General features: G+C 39.1%; 1 pseudogene; it reads right to left on the reverse strand.

Annotated features, from left to right (window-relative positions):
* Positions 1 to 2,220: 2,220 nt before the first annotated feature.
* Positions 2,221 to 2,337, reverse strand: LOC137029759 (5S ribosomal RNA; annotated as a pseudogene).
* Between the last annotated feature and the right edge of the window lie 14,395 nt (positions 2,338 to 16,732).

Consider the following 16,732-nt stretch of genomic DNA (forward strand, 5'->3'; position numbering starts at 1 on the left):
ATAGACAGCAGGACAGAAAGCTAGATGGACGGACAGACAGACAGACAGACAGATAGATAGATAGATAGATAGATAGATAGATAGATAGATAGATAGATAGATAGATAGATAGATAGATAGATAGATAAACAAAATGATAGGCAGCTAGATGGATGGACAGATAGATAGACAGACAGACAGATAGACAGACAGACAGAATGATAGGCAGCTAGATAGGCAGCTAGATAGACAGCTAGATGGATAGATAGATAGATAGATAGATAGATAGATAGATAGATAGATAGATAGATAGATAGATAGATAGATAGATAGATAGATAGATAGATAGATAGATAGATAGACAAAATGATAGACAGCAGGACAGAAAGCTAGATGGACGGACAGACAGACAGACAGACAGACAGACAGACAGACAGATAGATAGATAGATAGATAGATAGATAGATAGATAGATAGATAGATAGATAGATAGATAGATAGATAGATAGATAGATAGATGGATGGACAGATAGATAGTCAGACAGACAGATAGACAGACAGACAGAATGATAGGCAGCTAGATAGGCAGCTAGATAGACAGCTAGATGGATAGATAGATAGATAGATAGATAGATAGATAGATAGATAGATAGATAGATAGATAGATAGATAGATAGATAGATAGATAGATAGATAGATAGATAGATAGATAGATAGAAAAGAAAAACACAGAAACTATCTGAGAAAAACACAGAAACTCTTCCCACATCAGAAAGTCACTGCAAAGCGATGCAGCACAACAGGACACGCCCAGCAGATCATCAGACACTTCACAGGACATCCCTCATGTGTTATAATCCACACCGGGACTAATGACCTCCACTAGCTGCGCAACAACACTGCTGATGCTGTCAGGAAAATGGCAGAAATTGCCAGCAAAAAAATTCCAGAGTCCCGAATCATCATCTCCAAACTTCTTCAACGACGTGACACACCACCACACATCATCTACAGCATCAATGCTGAAATTTCCCGCAGATGTTCTGCACTCCCAAACGTGCACCTGGTCCACCACCACCACATCGGCCTCCAACACCTGTATGATGGACTCCATCTACACAAAGACGCAGTGCGTGTTTTTGCAAAAACCTTAAAAGATGCAGCCCAACATCACCAAGACACCTATTACCAACTCCAGAACAGTACCGACCCATCCACCCCTACATGCCCAGACACACCCCTCCGACCCCGGTGAGGAAAGACGTCAGCTGGACAAGCATCCCACCTCATCCACCTATGGCTCACTACACACCTGTAAACCTGCGGTCACCAACTTCACGTCCACCTGCTGGCCATCAAGCCCCCATCAGGAAGAAGAAACCAAAGAAAAAAAGTCAGGGTCTTTATTCTTCAATATTTGGTTCTAAAAGCATAGACCCTGAATTTCTGAAAAATATCAAAGATGCAGATATTGTCATTCTCACTGAAACCTGGTATAGAAATTATGTGCTTTAAGTACAGCCCATCGTGGACGAGACTCGGGAGGAATTCTGGTGTGGTACAGGGAGGATCTGGCCAAACACATTTCTGTTACTACAGTTGGAAAATTTCATTGCTGGTTAAAAATAAACAAACAAGTTGGCATTTTAACTACCGATACATATATCTGTGCCATCTACATTCCTCCAGAAGAATCCCCTTACTATGATGAGGAATATCTGAGCAACCTCCACACAGAAATCAGCCATTTCCAGGCCCAGGGAAATGTGCTGCTGTGTGGAGACTTCAATGCAAGAATGAATGAATGAATGAATGAGGCATTTATATAGCGCTTTCATATGTACTACTGTACACCCAAAGCGCTTTACAATCATATCAGGGGTCTCTCCTCATCCACCACCAGTGTGCAGCATCCACTTGGATGATGCGACCGCAGCCACAGTACAACGGCGACAGTGCGCTCACCACACACCAGCTGAAGGTGGAGAGGAGAGAGAGTGAAAGAGCCAATTCAATGGATGGGGATTATTAGGAGGCCGTGATTGGTAAGGGCCCATGGAGGGAATTTGGCCAGGACACCGGGGTTACACCCCTACTCTTTACGAGAAGTGCCATGGGATTTTTTTTTAATGACCACAGGGAGTCAGGACCTCGGTTTAACGTCTCATCCGAAGGACGGTGCTTGTTAGGACCCACACAGACCACAGGGTGAGCACCCCCTGCTGGCCTCACTAACACCTCTTCCAGCAGCTACCTGGTTTTCCCAGGAGGTCTCCCATCCAGGTACTAACCAGGCTCAGCCCTGCTTAGCTTCAGTGGGCAACCGGTCTTGGGCTACAGGGTGATATGGCTGCTGGCCAACACCTGAAGAGTGGAACAGGATCTGAACCTGATAACATAGATCCAAAGGGCAATGAATATGTCTTTGGCCAAAAACCCCTGAGCCTCACAAAAAATCTCCCTGCAAGAAACAGCCTTGACCAAACTGTAAATAAAACGGTAGAGAGTTAGTGCAGCTCTGCCGAGCCTCGGGCCTGTACATTCTTAACGGCAGGATCAGAGGGGACTCTTTAGGGAGGTTCACGTGTTGTTCAGGTCTTGGAGCTAGTGTAGTTGACTATGCCATCACTGACATGGACCCTTCCACAGTGCATTTACTGTCAAACAGCAAACTCCACTCTCTGACCATAACCAAACTAACATCTATATCAAAACTCATCACACACCAGAACAAAACAGGCTGGAAACATGCAAAATGTATCAGGTCCAGCAGAGATACAAATGGGCTCCAGACAGCCCAGACAAATTTATCCAAGCCCTCAATTCAGAAGAACTAAATAATTGAATAAATACATTAATTAATAAGAAATTTGAAACAACTAAAGATGGTGTTAACTTGGCTACAAATGAAATCAATGACATATTTCAAAAAGCAGCACATAGAAATAAATTGAAAAAGAAAGGCAACAAATATACTAAAAATACCCCAAAAGATGACAAATGGTTTGACTAAGACTGCAAAACATTAAGGAAACAACTTAGAAAATGATCAAATCTGAAACATAAAGAACCAAACAACACAGACATCAGAACTGAATACTGTTCAAAACTAAAAACAATACAAAGACACAGTTAGAGTGAAAAAGCAACACCATCTGACCAAAGGTTTACAGGAAATAGAAAATTCAATAAATCAGAATCAGTTCTGGGATATGTGGAATACTCTGAGCACAATAAAACCACAAGACCTACCAATACAAGATGGAGAAAATCAAAACATTTTGAAAATTTATATAAACAAATCCCACCAAAACAACTCAATGACAATTATAATCTGATCAACCAAAATCTACAAATTCATGAAGACACAATTAAAAATAATCAAAATCCACTCGACTTCCCAATTACACATGAAGAATTAACAAATAAACTCAAAAGCCAAAAATGTAAGAAATCTTGTGGTGCTGACAGCATTCTGGGTGAAATGCTGAAACACAGCACACCTGAGCTTGGTACTTAGTTCAGGCAGTTTTCCTGACATCCAAGGACTTATTATCCCAATTCAGAAGAGTGGGAATAAATTGGACCCTAATCATTTCAGAGGCATTTGTGTGAGCAGTAATCTGGGGAAGTTATTTAGCAGTATCTTAAACAATAGAATTGTAAACTTCCTTACCGAACACAATGTCCTGAGTCCGATTCAGATTGGCTTCCTTCCAAATCACAGAACAACTGACCACATTTACACCCTAATCAATAAACACGTAAAACAGACCAAAAACGGAAAAATATTTGCATGCTTTTTCGATTTCAAAAAAAGCATTTGATTCTATTTGGCACGACGGATTATATTACAAACTTTTACAAAGCGGTGTAGGGGGTAAAGCTTACGACATTATTAAATCAATGTATTTGAACAACAAATGTGCAATACGAATTGGCAACAAACATACAGAATTCTTCACCCAGAAGACAGGAGTGCGGCAGGGCTGTAGCCTGAGTCCAACAGCTGGAACGGTCTACAGCTCCCGGACTCACTCTACGCAGATGATCTGGTGCTGCTGTCACCCACTGCGCAGGGACTACAGCAGCACCTGGACCTGCTGAACGACTACTGCCAGAACTGGGCCCTGGCAGTGAACCTCAAGAAGACCAACGTTATGGTCTTCCAGAAAAAGCCCAGATGTCAGGAACACAGATACCAGTTCAGTCTAGGCAGCACCGCCCTAGAACACACGATGCAGTACACTTACCTCGGTCTGATCATCACTGCATCGGGGAGTTTCAGTATGGCAGTGAATGCTCTCAAAGATAAAGCTCGAAGAGCTCTATACACCATCAAGAAAAATTCCAAAACATTGATTTACCAATTCCAATCTGGTGTAAAATCTTTGATATTGTGATTCAGCCCATTGCGCTGTATGGAAGTGAGGTTTGGGGTCCACCCAGTGATCAGAGCTACACTAGATGGGACAGACATCCAACAGAAGCCCTACACACAGAATTCTGCAAAATGATCCTAAAATTACAAAGAAGAACACCCAACAATGCATGTAGAGCAGAATTAGGCCGATTCCCATTGATTATTAATATGCAAAAAAGATCCCTCAAATTCTGGATGAATCTAAAATCAAGTCCCACAGAATCGCTACATTTTAAAGCATTACAAACCCAAGAACTGAACTCCGAAAAGAGTCCCCTCAGTCAGCTGGTTCTGAGACTTACTAACCTGACTAACTCTACTAACACTAACCAGTCTCAGACCAGCACTGCTTCTCCAAACATCAAAATAAACCAAATCTTCAAACAATCTAAAAATACATATCTGGAACATTGGGATGAGGAAACTAAAACACAAAGTAAATTACAATTCTATCGAACTCTAAAATCAAATTATGAATCAGAAAAATATCTCCAAAGTGTCAAAGACACAAAGCAGAGACGGATCCTGACCAAGTACAGGCTCAGTGAGTACAGTCTCTGACCTCAGTGTGTTTCCCTACTGTCCACCACAGTGACCCTCCGTATGTGTGTGTATTTGTTTAACCACTGTGGTACCAAATGTTCAGACATGTTCTATTATGTTATTGTGTTCTATTAATTTAAGTTTAAGTTATTTTATAATATTTGATAGCATTATAATATTTTATATTATTTTCTTCTATTATACAGATGTTTTTATTATTGTTTTATGTATGCTTTGGCAATATTGTATGATTTACAGTCATGCCAATAAAGCAATTTTGAATTGAACTGAATTGAATTGAATTGATAGACAGACAGACAAAATGATAGACAGCTAGACAGACAGCTAGGTGGATGGACGGACAGACAGACAGACAGAATGATAGATAGACAGACAGACAGACAGATAGATAGATAGATAGATAGATAGATAGATAGATAGATAGATAGATAGATAGATAGATAGATAGATAGATAGATAGATAGATAGATAGATAGATAGATAGATAGATAGACAGAATGATAGACAGAATGATAGACAAACAGACGACAGACAGACGACAGACAGACAGACAGACAGACAGACAGACAGACAGATAGATAGATAGATAGATAGATAGATAGATAAAATGATAGACAGCTAGACAGACAGCTAGATGGATGGATGGACGGACAGACAGACATACAGAGTGATAGATAGATAGATAGATAGATAGATAGATAGATAGATAGATAGATAGATAGATAGATAGATAGATAGATAGATAGATAGATAGATAGATAGATAGATAGATAGATAGATAGATAGATAGATAGACAAAATGATAGACAGCTAGATGGACGGACAGACAGACAGACAGACAGACAGACAGACAGATAGATAGATAGATAGATAGATAGATAGATAGATAGATAGATAGATAGATAGATAGATAGATAGATAGATAGATAGATAGATAGATAGATAGATAGATAGATAGATAGATAGACAAAATGATAGACAGACAGCTAGATGGACAGACGGACAGACAGACAGAATGATAGACAGAATGATACATAGATAGATAGATAGATAGATAGATAGTCAGATAGACAGAATGATAGACAAACAGACAGACAGACAGACAGATAGACAGACAGATAGACAGACAGATAGACAGAATGATAGACAGAATGATAGACAGAATGATACATAGATAGATAGATAGATAGATAGATAGATAGATAGATAGATAGATAGATAGATAGATAGATAGATAGACACAGCTAGATGGACAGACGGACAGACAGACAGATAGACAGAATGATAGACAGAATGATACATAGATAGATAGATAGATAGATAGATAGATAGATAGATAGTCAGATAGACAGAATGATAGACAAACAGACAGACAGACAGATAGACAGACAGACAGATAGACAGAATGATAGATAGATAGATAGATAGATAGATAGATAGATAGATAGATAGATAGATAGATAGATAGATAGATAGATAGATAGATAGATAGATAGATAGATAGATAGATAGAAACCCAACGTGTGTGTTTTTATGAAGGCATGTCTGCCCTTCAACTGACACAGTTTAGAGGGAGCTGAGAGTAGTTGGGTAAATTTGGCTAATTCTGCTGATGTGCCGGGGGAGAGAAACACACTCCAGCTGACTGAACTGGGTTAGTATTAAATGTAGGGCAAAGTTCCAAACCAGAACCACCACCACACACACACACACACACACACACACACACACACACACACACACACCCAGAGAGAGAGAGAGAGAGAGAGAGAGAGAGAGAGACTTAAATATTAAATACTAATGGCAGCTGGTGAGCACTGGATGCAAAGACAAAACAGAGCATCCATGCCACACACACTCTCACACAATCGCCTACACCAAGCTGGCATAAACATACACAAACACACAAGACCTCTAGCACAAGTAAACTTTCTTGGGATTCATGCACTGCTGATTGTCTGATGTGTAAATATTTACCTTTACACTCTCCAAATTCCCAGGTCCATTCATCTGGCCCACAATTTCCCCTATGCTCCTAATGTGGAAAGAGACACAATCACACACACAGGATGTGTTTACCTCATCCTCAAAATAAAATACACAGTGTTAATGAGAGAGCGACAGGCGAGAGACAGAGAGAGAGTACTCAGACATACAAAGACAAATTCACACAGACATGTATACACACACTACAAACACAGATCCATGAGCAGAAATCATTAGTCCACCACACACACACACGCAACACTCACGCAAGTCGAGAGATATAAATGCATTTGGACAAACTACTGAAGCAGCAACATCAAACCGGATTCAGTGGGGAACAGAAGCTAACCTGACATAACACTTCTGCTCAAAGAACAGCAGCACATCATTCCAGCTCGCATCATTTACTGAAAATGGATAACTGTAAAAAGATTACAAATAAAACATTCAGCTATATCCCACTGTGATGATTCTCTATTGAAGCAGTTATTCTTTAAAGACCTCATACTATAAAGCCTCCAAATGAAACTGAAATAACTCATAAATAGAGTAATGAAATATCTAAACCACTTACATGGTCTTACAGAAAAAAACATTAAAGTCAATGTAAATCGACCTATTTAGTTTTTTTAGGAATGTATTTTTATATGTGGCAGATTTTTTTTTTAAGTGCAATAAAATGGAATAAGTGTGTAAAAAAAGCTCTAAAAACACACTTTTGCTGGAGGATGACATGCTGTGTTTTTCTAATTGATGCTTTCAAGACTATTTCAACAAATCCTCATAAATGTTAGTCAACTACTAAATAATTTACCTAGGTGATACATTCAAATCAGCAGAATTTGTAACCAAAAAGTTAAATAAATCACAGAAAACTAAATGTTTACAAGGTATGGAAAACAAAATATCAACAAACGTCAGATGCATTGCCAAAACAGCCCTATAGGGACAATGAATTTCTCCAAGATTAAAATGTTTTACAGTGGAAAAAGCTCTAAAATTATTATTTTTTAGGCATCAGTCGTCGTGTTCATGTGTGCAATCACTGAGAGTAATATAGTGAAAATTTGGTTTGTTGTCTAAAAAGGACGAACTCATGCACAAGACACATTGGGAATGTAGTCACGGGTGAGACTTCACAATATAGCACCTCTCAAACCTTAAATAAGAAATAGCTGCACTATATATGTGGAGGTGATGAACACACTACAGAGAGGCAAGAACTTCAAAAAAGACTGCGAAAACAGACGCAGGGCATGTTGAGGAGACGGCAGACTGCAGAAAGACAGGGGAAACAGAGACACAAGAGACAACACAGAGATAGGGAACTCCAGAGGGACATTCAGCCTAGACCAATAATACATGCAAACAGGGTTAATGTCACACAGGGCATGATTGGTACTCTGTGCTTATGGGAAACACTGACCTTTTCGAGAGAATGAAAGAAAGAAATGAGGGAAAGAGAAAGTGTGTGTGTGTGTGGAACTCTGAAGTCAGTCAATGACAGCTGGGGTTCCTTTGAACAGCTCAGATTCAAGAGTCAGCAAATATGCGAGTCTATGTGTCCAATGAATGTCTAGAGGTTTGAGTTACACCACCATCTCTTTTGCGGGGTGGGGAAGGGTCCGTGTGTTTAGGGTATCTGCCCTAGTGTGCCATTGCTGTTTGTGCCACATTGCAAACCACCAAAAACTTTAATTCTATCATCAGTTACTCATCATCATAACAATCCATACCAAAATTAGCTGCTTTGTTTCTTTGAACATATAATGAGATGTTAGGCACTGGGCGTTAGGACATACTTGGAAGCTTGTTTCTGCCACTGAATAAAAAATAAAAAATGTAATTGTAACTTATCTCTCAATTCTGACCTTTTCTCACAATTGCGAGTTTATATCTCGCAATTCTGACTTTTTTTCCTCAGAATTCCACGATATAAACTTGCAATTGCATGTTATGAAGTCAAAATTATGAGATAAACTTGCAATTCTAAGAAAATGTAAGAATTTTGAGATTTTTTCTTCAGAATTGGACTTTATAACTTGCAAGTTTATAGATCACAATTCTGAGAAAAGCAGCAAGAAAATAGTCAAAATTGGGGGATATAAACTCGCAATTAAAAAAAAAAAAGTCCGAATTTATATCTCGCAATTTCAGACTTTATTTCTCGTAATTCTGAAAAGTCAGAATTGTGTGAGAGAGAAAAAAAAATTGCAATATAACTTTTACATTTTTTTAGTCTGTGGCACAAACTAGCAGAAACATACTGCAGGTACATGTACGTACGTATGCTGTCAAAAGTTGTGTCCAAAAAAGGAGAAAAAAGCATAATAAAAGCATTTCATGATACATTCATGTTCAGTCTTTTGAAGCAATATGATATATTGTGTGATGAACAGATCAAAATTAAAGTTGTTATTAGCTGAAAAAGTCTCGTCTTCTTGTCAATTTAGTTTTAGTAATTTTTTTTGTCATTTTAAAATGTATTTTTAAATATTTTTATTTTGCTTTAATTTATAATTATTTCAGTTTTAAATTTCAGTAATTTTATTACTTCAAATTTATTTCAGTAGTTGCCAAGACACCATTTCTAATGTTTGTTGATTTTTTTGTTTTTAATCTCATATTCATATATTTTTAATTTAATTTAATTTAATTTAATTTAATTTAATTTAATTTAATTTAATTTAATTTAATTTAATTTAATTTAATTTAATTTCAGCTTTATCTCAGCTTTCAATTAACAAAAATAATGCTATATATATATTTATATTATCAACCAATAACTGTTATAATACCAATATATTGTGTATTTTAGTAATTTTATGAAAAAAACTTTGTCATATTTGAAGCTTGACACCCCTTTCACTATCATTGGATGGAAAAGATCATAAGCATTCAGCCTAACATCTCCTTTTGTTTTCTGAGAACGAAAGAAGGTTATATGGGTTTGGAATGATGATAAGTGATAGTTTTCATTTCTGGGTGAACTAACCCTTTAACCAGATCTACATTTAAATCCTAATCCACTTTTCAACTTCAGCTGCCCTCAGTGACATTTTATAATCCTAAGTTTACGTTCCTACTCAGGCTTCAGAAAACACGGGGCGTGAGACACTAAGGAAGTCAGAGTCTGTGTTTTTATGTGTGCGAAGAGAGAGTTATGCAAGTTCATTGGTCATTAACAGTTTCTTCACCTCCAAAAGCCTCTCTACACTCCTCCAAATCTAAACATGCACAACTATTACCTTCATAAATCCCTGCTCTTTCTGCCACAAACTCCCTCTTTCAAAAACAAATGTTCTCTTTCACTGTCACACACACACACACACACGCACACACGGCCATGGTTCACTGGCTCTGTGCACAGTCTTCCCTGTATCTTTTTGTCTGTGGGCCACAAGGCTTTGTTTTGTGAAGAGAAATAACAAAAAGCGACCCCCTATTCCCTGACCCGCACCGCCTCTCGGCTGCTCTAAACCCCTCACACACATTCCACACAGTGCCCGGGTCAAAGGCCACGACAAGCACAATAACGAGTTAAAAAGGAAAGGGACGGACCGGGTGAAGTTCATTCACATCTCAAATCCAGCTCGGCAGAGAAAGAGGGATAGAGAGAGAGTTTGAGGAAAAAATGCGCTTTGGGGACTGTATTCTTTGTCTAAGTGAGCTGAGGGTATACTAATCACATATATATGAGGAGAATTCACCGGACCTTTGGAGTTCAGCATCTACAACAATGGCATCAGCAAAAGCTGACTGTGAGGCTGACAGTATAGAATAAACAGCAGCCTGGTTCTGGAAGTATTTTTCACCATTTAAAAAACCTTGAACCAAATTACCCACTATCAAGTTTGTGTGCTTAACAGGGAACAGATGCAAATGATCAAACCCTATTTTACCAAGAAGTGGGAGTATGATATCATGCAAACATGGTGAAAAAAAAAAAAAAAAAAAAAAAAAAAACCACAATATGATCTTCTCTATTTATAATCACACAATGAAAATTCTGTCATTAATTACTCACCCTCATGTCATTCCACACTCGTAAAACCTTCGTTCACCTTCAGAAGACAAATTTTAGATATTTTTGATGAAATCCGAGAGGTGAATGACTCGTCCATAGACAGCAATTTAACTAACACTTTCAAGATCCAGAAAGACATTGTTAAAACGTTAAGACATTGTTAAAACCGTCAACGTGACTGCAGCGGTTCAACCTTAATTTTATGAAGCGACAAGAATACTTTTTGTGCGCAAAAACAAAACAAAAATAACAACTTTATTCAACAATCTCTTCTCTTCCCTGTCATTATCCTAAGGCCGTGCATCCACCAGAGCGTTTTTAGCAAGCTGAAAACGCTAGACGCTCTGCTTAAAACGCCTATCTGTGAACGCTTGAGAGCGCTTCTGCAGCGTTTTTTTCCGTTGAGACGCTTTGTTGCTATGATACGGAATATCCGCGTCACTGTTACTTAAAATTGATTTTGCAGGTAATTTGTTTCAGACTAAAAATGTTCACACAATGTGGAATTACTTGCTATGTATGTTCGGAGACCAGCAATATTAATTTGTCATCCATTTTGTTTCTGTTTGTTGATGTCGTTGTACAGCAAGAGTGTGACAGTTGGTCAGAGTTGTATTTGTCCCGCCCCTCCTCCACTCTGATTGGACGGCTGGCTAAAAAGTGACAGTGATGAGTGCAGCGTTTTACTCAAAGTTGAGCATTCTTCAACTCAAGGCAACCAGTTAAAAATGCCCAGCTCTCAGCGCTTGAGCGTGAAAAACACCTGGCGTTTAAAAAATGCGGCGTTCCCATTGAAAACAACTGAAAAAGTACGCTAGCAGCTGGAAAAAACGCTTTGGTGGACATACGGCCTAGGCCGGAACACACCAAGCCGACGGTTGGCCGTCGGGCAGTTTTTGTTCGTCGGCTGACTGAGTTTTCTCAGTGTGTTCCGCACCGTCGGCTGAAGTTGGTCCTTGTTGGCTTTTTTTGGCCGATTCGACATGTTGAATTAGCGTCGGAGCTCATCGGTCTGTCGGGCCATCTGATCATTCTGACTGGCTGTACAACTACTGCCACCTGCTGGTACGGAAAGGCATTTCATCTTACGCAGACGCAGAACGGACATGCTACTTGGCCGTCTGCTGTCGGTTTGGTGTGTCAGGGCAACTTTGGACCCAGACATTGCCAAAGTGAGCCAACCCATCAGCGTTGACTTGCCTTTACATAGTTGCCACAGTAAGCACAGTGAAGGCTTCTGTGTTTACGTCTGAATCGTCCGGCTCAGTATTGGCCAAAGCTGATAATGTGAGCAGCATGACGCGTGCGTGTGATGCTGACGCGGGAGCCGGCCAATAATGAGTCAGCGTTCTGATGTAGAACCTAGAGGAGCTGGATGTAAACAAAGTAAGGATAATGACAGGGAAGATAAGAGACTGTTGAATATATTTTTGTTTTGTTTTTGTGCACAAAAAGTATTCTAGTCGCTTCATAAAATTAAGGTTGAACCACTGCAGTCATGTTGACGGTTTTAACAATGTCTTTAGCATCTTTCTGGACCTTGAAAGTGGTCGGTTAAATCGCTGTCTAAGGACGAGTCATGTACCTCTCGGATTTCATCAAAAATGTCATAATTTGTGTCCCGAAGAGGAACAAAGGCCTTACGGGTGTGGAACGACATGAGGGTGAGTGACAGAATTTCATTTTTGGGTGAATTATGAACATGATACCCTGCATGAACAACCTGAGTTTTAAACTGTCCTAATTCAGATCTGATCATCCCATCCTGGTTTGTGACAAGGTGGAACACTTCAAATCAAAATGGCTGCTCTGCTCCCAAAGTATGGCCTCATAGGATTAGCATTCAGTAGTCAACAATGTGACTTAAAATGGTTCAAACAAACAAATTCTGTTCAATTTCTACTATGTGGACATACTATAGTTGACAAATCTGGTCAAGTATGAAAAATGACAAATTAATGTACAACTTACCATGTTTTGAACATGGCTCCTGATCACAGTTCACTTTTATTTTGAGGTAAACTATTGGTGTTGTGGACATAAATGTTATATAGCCTAAATGTTATTGATCTAGCGCACACATTCTATCAGTAATGTTTTTTGTCCTTCATTGTTTCTTAACAGCAAAGTCCCTTTGAGACAAGTCATTTCACTCGGCGGCCATCTTTGAAACGCCTCTCGGGCATCCTGGGCATCGTGCCCTATCTCTTTGAATGGGGAAACATCAAATTCTCCAAAACTGTTTGCCAACCTTACGATTACATTTCATATTTGAAATCACCAATGAAATCTAACAACAACCGGCTCATAAATTTAGTTTCTAAACGCTCGAATCATGACAAAAAAATGTATTTTTTCAGGCTGGATCAAGCCAATGCGCATGCGCAGACCTACGTTAACTGCGCGTCTCTTCGGAGGCGGGCGTCTGACTGTTTCTATAGAAACCGGCAATTCTAACGGCCGCTGAAGTGACGCGATGACTTTACCAGTCGGCGATTGGCTCTTATTTAGAAGGCGGGACTTATTCCGCCATATTGCGCGTTACACTTTCTCCCATTCAAAACTATACACGATGAGTGAGTGACACGTCTTGTGTTATTCTATAGTCTACAGTCAACATTACTTAACTAGCCTGTAACTCACCACAAATCTTGCTGAAATTCTCATTTCCATACAAACAGCAACTTCTTTGACTTGTAGATCACTCTTCAGCATTGTGGGTACTGAAGTACTACACTGGGAATTCAGCACCAGGATTTTAAAGTTGAAATTACACGGACTGGTGGCTTTACAGAAGCATATATCATCATCCAACAACCTCTCTGTGCTCACTGTAGGTCTGTTTTGAAAAGTTTTTACGTTAAATCAATTTCTCTACGGAGACTTTAAATGGGATTTTTACCTCCGGAAGCAGTCTGTTGTGCTCTATTGTTTGTATTGTGTGTGAGGGCACAATCATGAGGGCACTTGTGTGAGAGACAGTGTGTACTTGTTGAAATGAGTGTGTGGGAGAAAGTAAGATAATTAAAAGCTGTTGTGGTCTCTGCACAGAGCGTGTCTCTAGAGGAAGATGCTAATCTTTATGAGCGTGTGTGTGACCTGTGTCTCTTAGGGAGGATGTCTGTTCTGATGGAATGCTGACCTAGAAACCAGAGCATGGATAATCCTGACAAGATCACAAATCTCATTCTGTCACCAAATGGATGATGTGTGTGAGCGTATTTGCGGTTGTGTGGGACGATAATGAAAATTACATTTTATTGCTCTGTTCCAAAATCTAGAGAGCCGTCTATGGGGACAGCATTTTTAATGCATCATAGTTACACTCCTGACAGGAATGCTCTAGGTAACTACTGCCTTGTAAAATATTCCTAAAATGTACCTTTATTCTAAAGCAGCACAGCATGTCTTCTTTGTGAAGGCAATCACAGAATGAACTATGGCAAGCTCAATGGTAAAAAATAAATTCAAGATTTGCAGATGATGTTGATTATAAATAAACAATTAAATTCAATACTTAAAAGAAAAGATAGCTAAAATATGCAGCTAAAAATCGTTGAACATTGAAGAATGTTGGACCCTAGAATGTTCTTGAAACACATACATATAGGATAATACTTAAAGTTTTTTTTTGTTTTATTTTATTTAAAAAAAAAAAAAAAAATCACATTAAATGTTTTTTAAAAAAAAACATTCTGGGAACATTAAGTGGTTCCCAAAAAAATAACCAAATGAGAACCATGCACTAGTTTACGGAGCCCCTAAAGGGACATGGTGGTAGAAAAAAAATATGAGATGGGAGGGAAAAATAATAAGTCAATGCTTTAGCATTCTCATGCAAATGCTTTATGTTTCCCAGAGAAACTTTGCGTTCACTCGCAAAACCTCTTGTTTATCAATGGAATGCCAACGTTTTTGAGACGGAACAAAGTTTCTCGGAGGAACACCAAAAACTTGCGAGAGAACGTAAAACCATTGACAAATATTTTTCTCAAAGGGACATGGTGGTGGAAATAAATGAAATGGGAAGAAAAATAGTAAGTCAGTGCTTTTGTGTTTTCTCGTAAATGTTTTGCGTTCCGAGAAAATTTTCATTTGCTCGCTAACATTTTGAGCTCCTTGCAAGTTTCTCAGGGGAGCGCAAAAGCATCTAAATAATTTCCCCCCACCCATTTAATATTTTTCTTTAGGCGCTCTATAGCTATTTTTATGATGTACAAAGTTGCTGCACATGTAGAGCATTTCAATATCACTCACTTGGAAATGAGGTTTCATCACAGCAAGAAAGTTGCCTTAAAAAGCAGTTGCCTATGCTGCTATCAGTCTGCAAGGAAACTTACTATATTTAGGATCAGAGTTTGTGTTTGTGATGCAAAATCACCCCCATTGCCCAGTATTATGAACAATATTAAGTGTATGCTAGCATTTGCACACGTGTGCATGCAATGCATTGATGGTACACAGATGGCGTAAAATCTGTTCGTGTGATTTAAAAAAAAACAGATACTCCTGGTATGTGTCAGAATATCAATAAAACTTTACAGCAATGTGCGTGTTGACGGTTATGCAAATGTTGATAGGGAGCCTTGTGTGTAACATTAGAGTTAGTGATTAATGTAAGACTAGCTACAATGTATGTAATGGTCAATAAACAAGAATTTGAAGTGTGCACACCATACATGCACACGAAAAGATTCAATACTAACCTCTAGCCTATAGCCAACCCCCTTTAAATCACTGGCGAGCTCTCCGCACACACAAACAGATGAATGAAAACAAACACGGTGCACACAGTTCCGCTATCTATGAGGCCCAGACGGACCTTCTCCCCTCAGGCAGCCATTAGCAGAGTGAAGGTGAGTTTCAGAGGAAGAGGAGTACACACCGTGTGATATGACCTGTCAATCATGCACACAGCCTCAGAGGAGTATGAGAAAAATTTTCTGCATTTAAATTTGAGTATAATGTCATATTGTGCGGGTACTGCTTTAATAACGCAGTGGTTTTGGACTGGTGGAGACAGGTACAGCTTTTGATTATAAATATTTTAAATCGAAGGAATACTTTTAATCTCCCAGTGACCGAACCCAAAGAAAATGAATGATATCGAAACTGAAAAAAGTTACAATATCCTGAATCAAAGCATGTGTGTCCATCTGTCTTAACAGCTTCATCTCTGACAGCCTGTCAATGGCCTTCTGGCGTGGATATTATTGGACTGCAAAACAACTCTATCACACTCTGCTAGAGTCTGTTTCAAGAACAAACAGACGCTCAAACGTAGCAGGCATCAGTCCTATGACTGTACTGTGAAGGGTCATGTGAGGTTTTGGTAGTGAGGGGTTTTTACGGCGCCTGTCAAAGCGTCTATTTGATTTAGTGCCCTGACTTGACGGGGGCAACACATCAAACAATGATATAGAGAGATGAACCATGAAGGAACTTAAAGGAAGACAGAATGAACGAAACCAGGAGGGGAAGGGAGTGATTGTGCCATTAAAATGCCAGTGATGTCATCCAGCACTTATTATAAGCCAGCAGCAAACCGTATCGACTCAATGGACAAACAGTAACAACAGAGGTGGAATGTGGGAAGATATTACGAGATCAAGTGAGCGAGATGGAAAAGTAAAGAGGGAAATCAAACAATGCAAGGTCAAAAACTGCATAAAACAACAGAAAGTGTTTAGAACGCCCTCTGGGAGATTTGAGACCATACTAAAGGTGAATGATAGCCATGATAAACTAGCAAC

Source organism: Chanodichthys erythropterus, chromosome 10, assembly GCF_024489055.1.
Source record: "Chanodichthys erythropterus isolate Z2021 chromosome 10, ASM2448905v1, whole genome shotgun sequence".
In the NCBI taxonomy this organism is placed as follows: Eukaryota; Metazoa; Chordata; class Actinopteri; order Cypriniformes; family Xenocyprididae; genus Chanodichthys; species Chanodichthys erythropterus.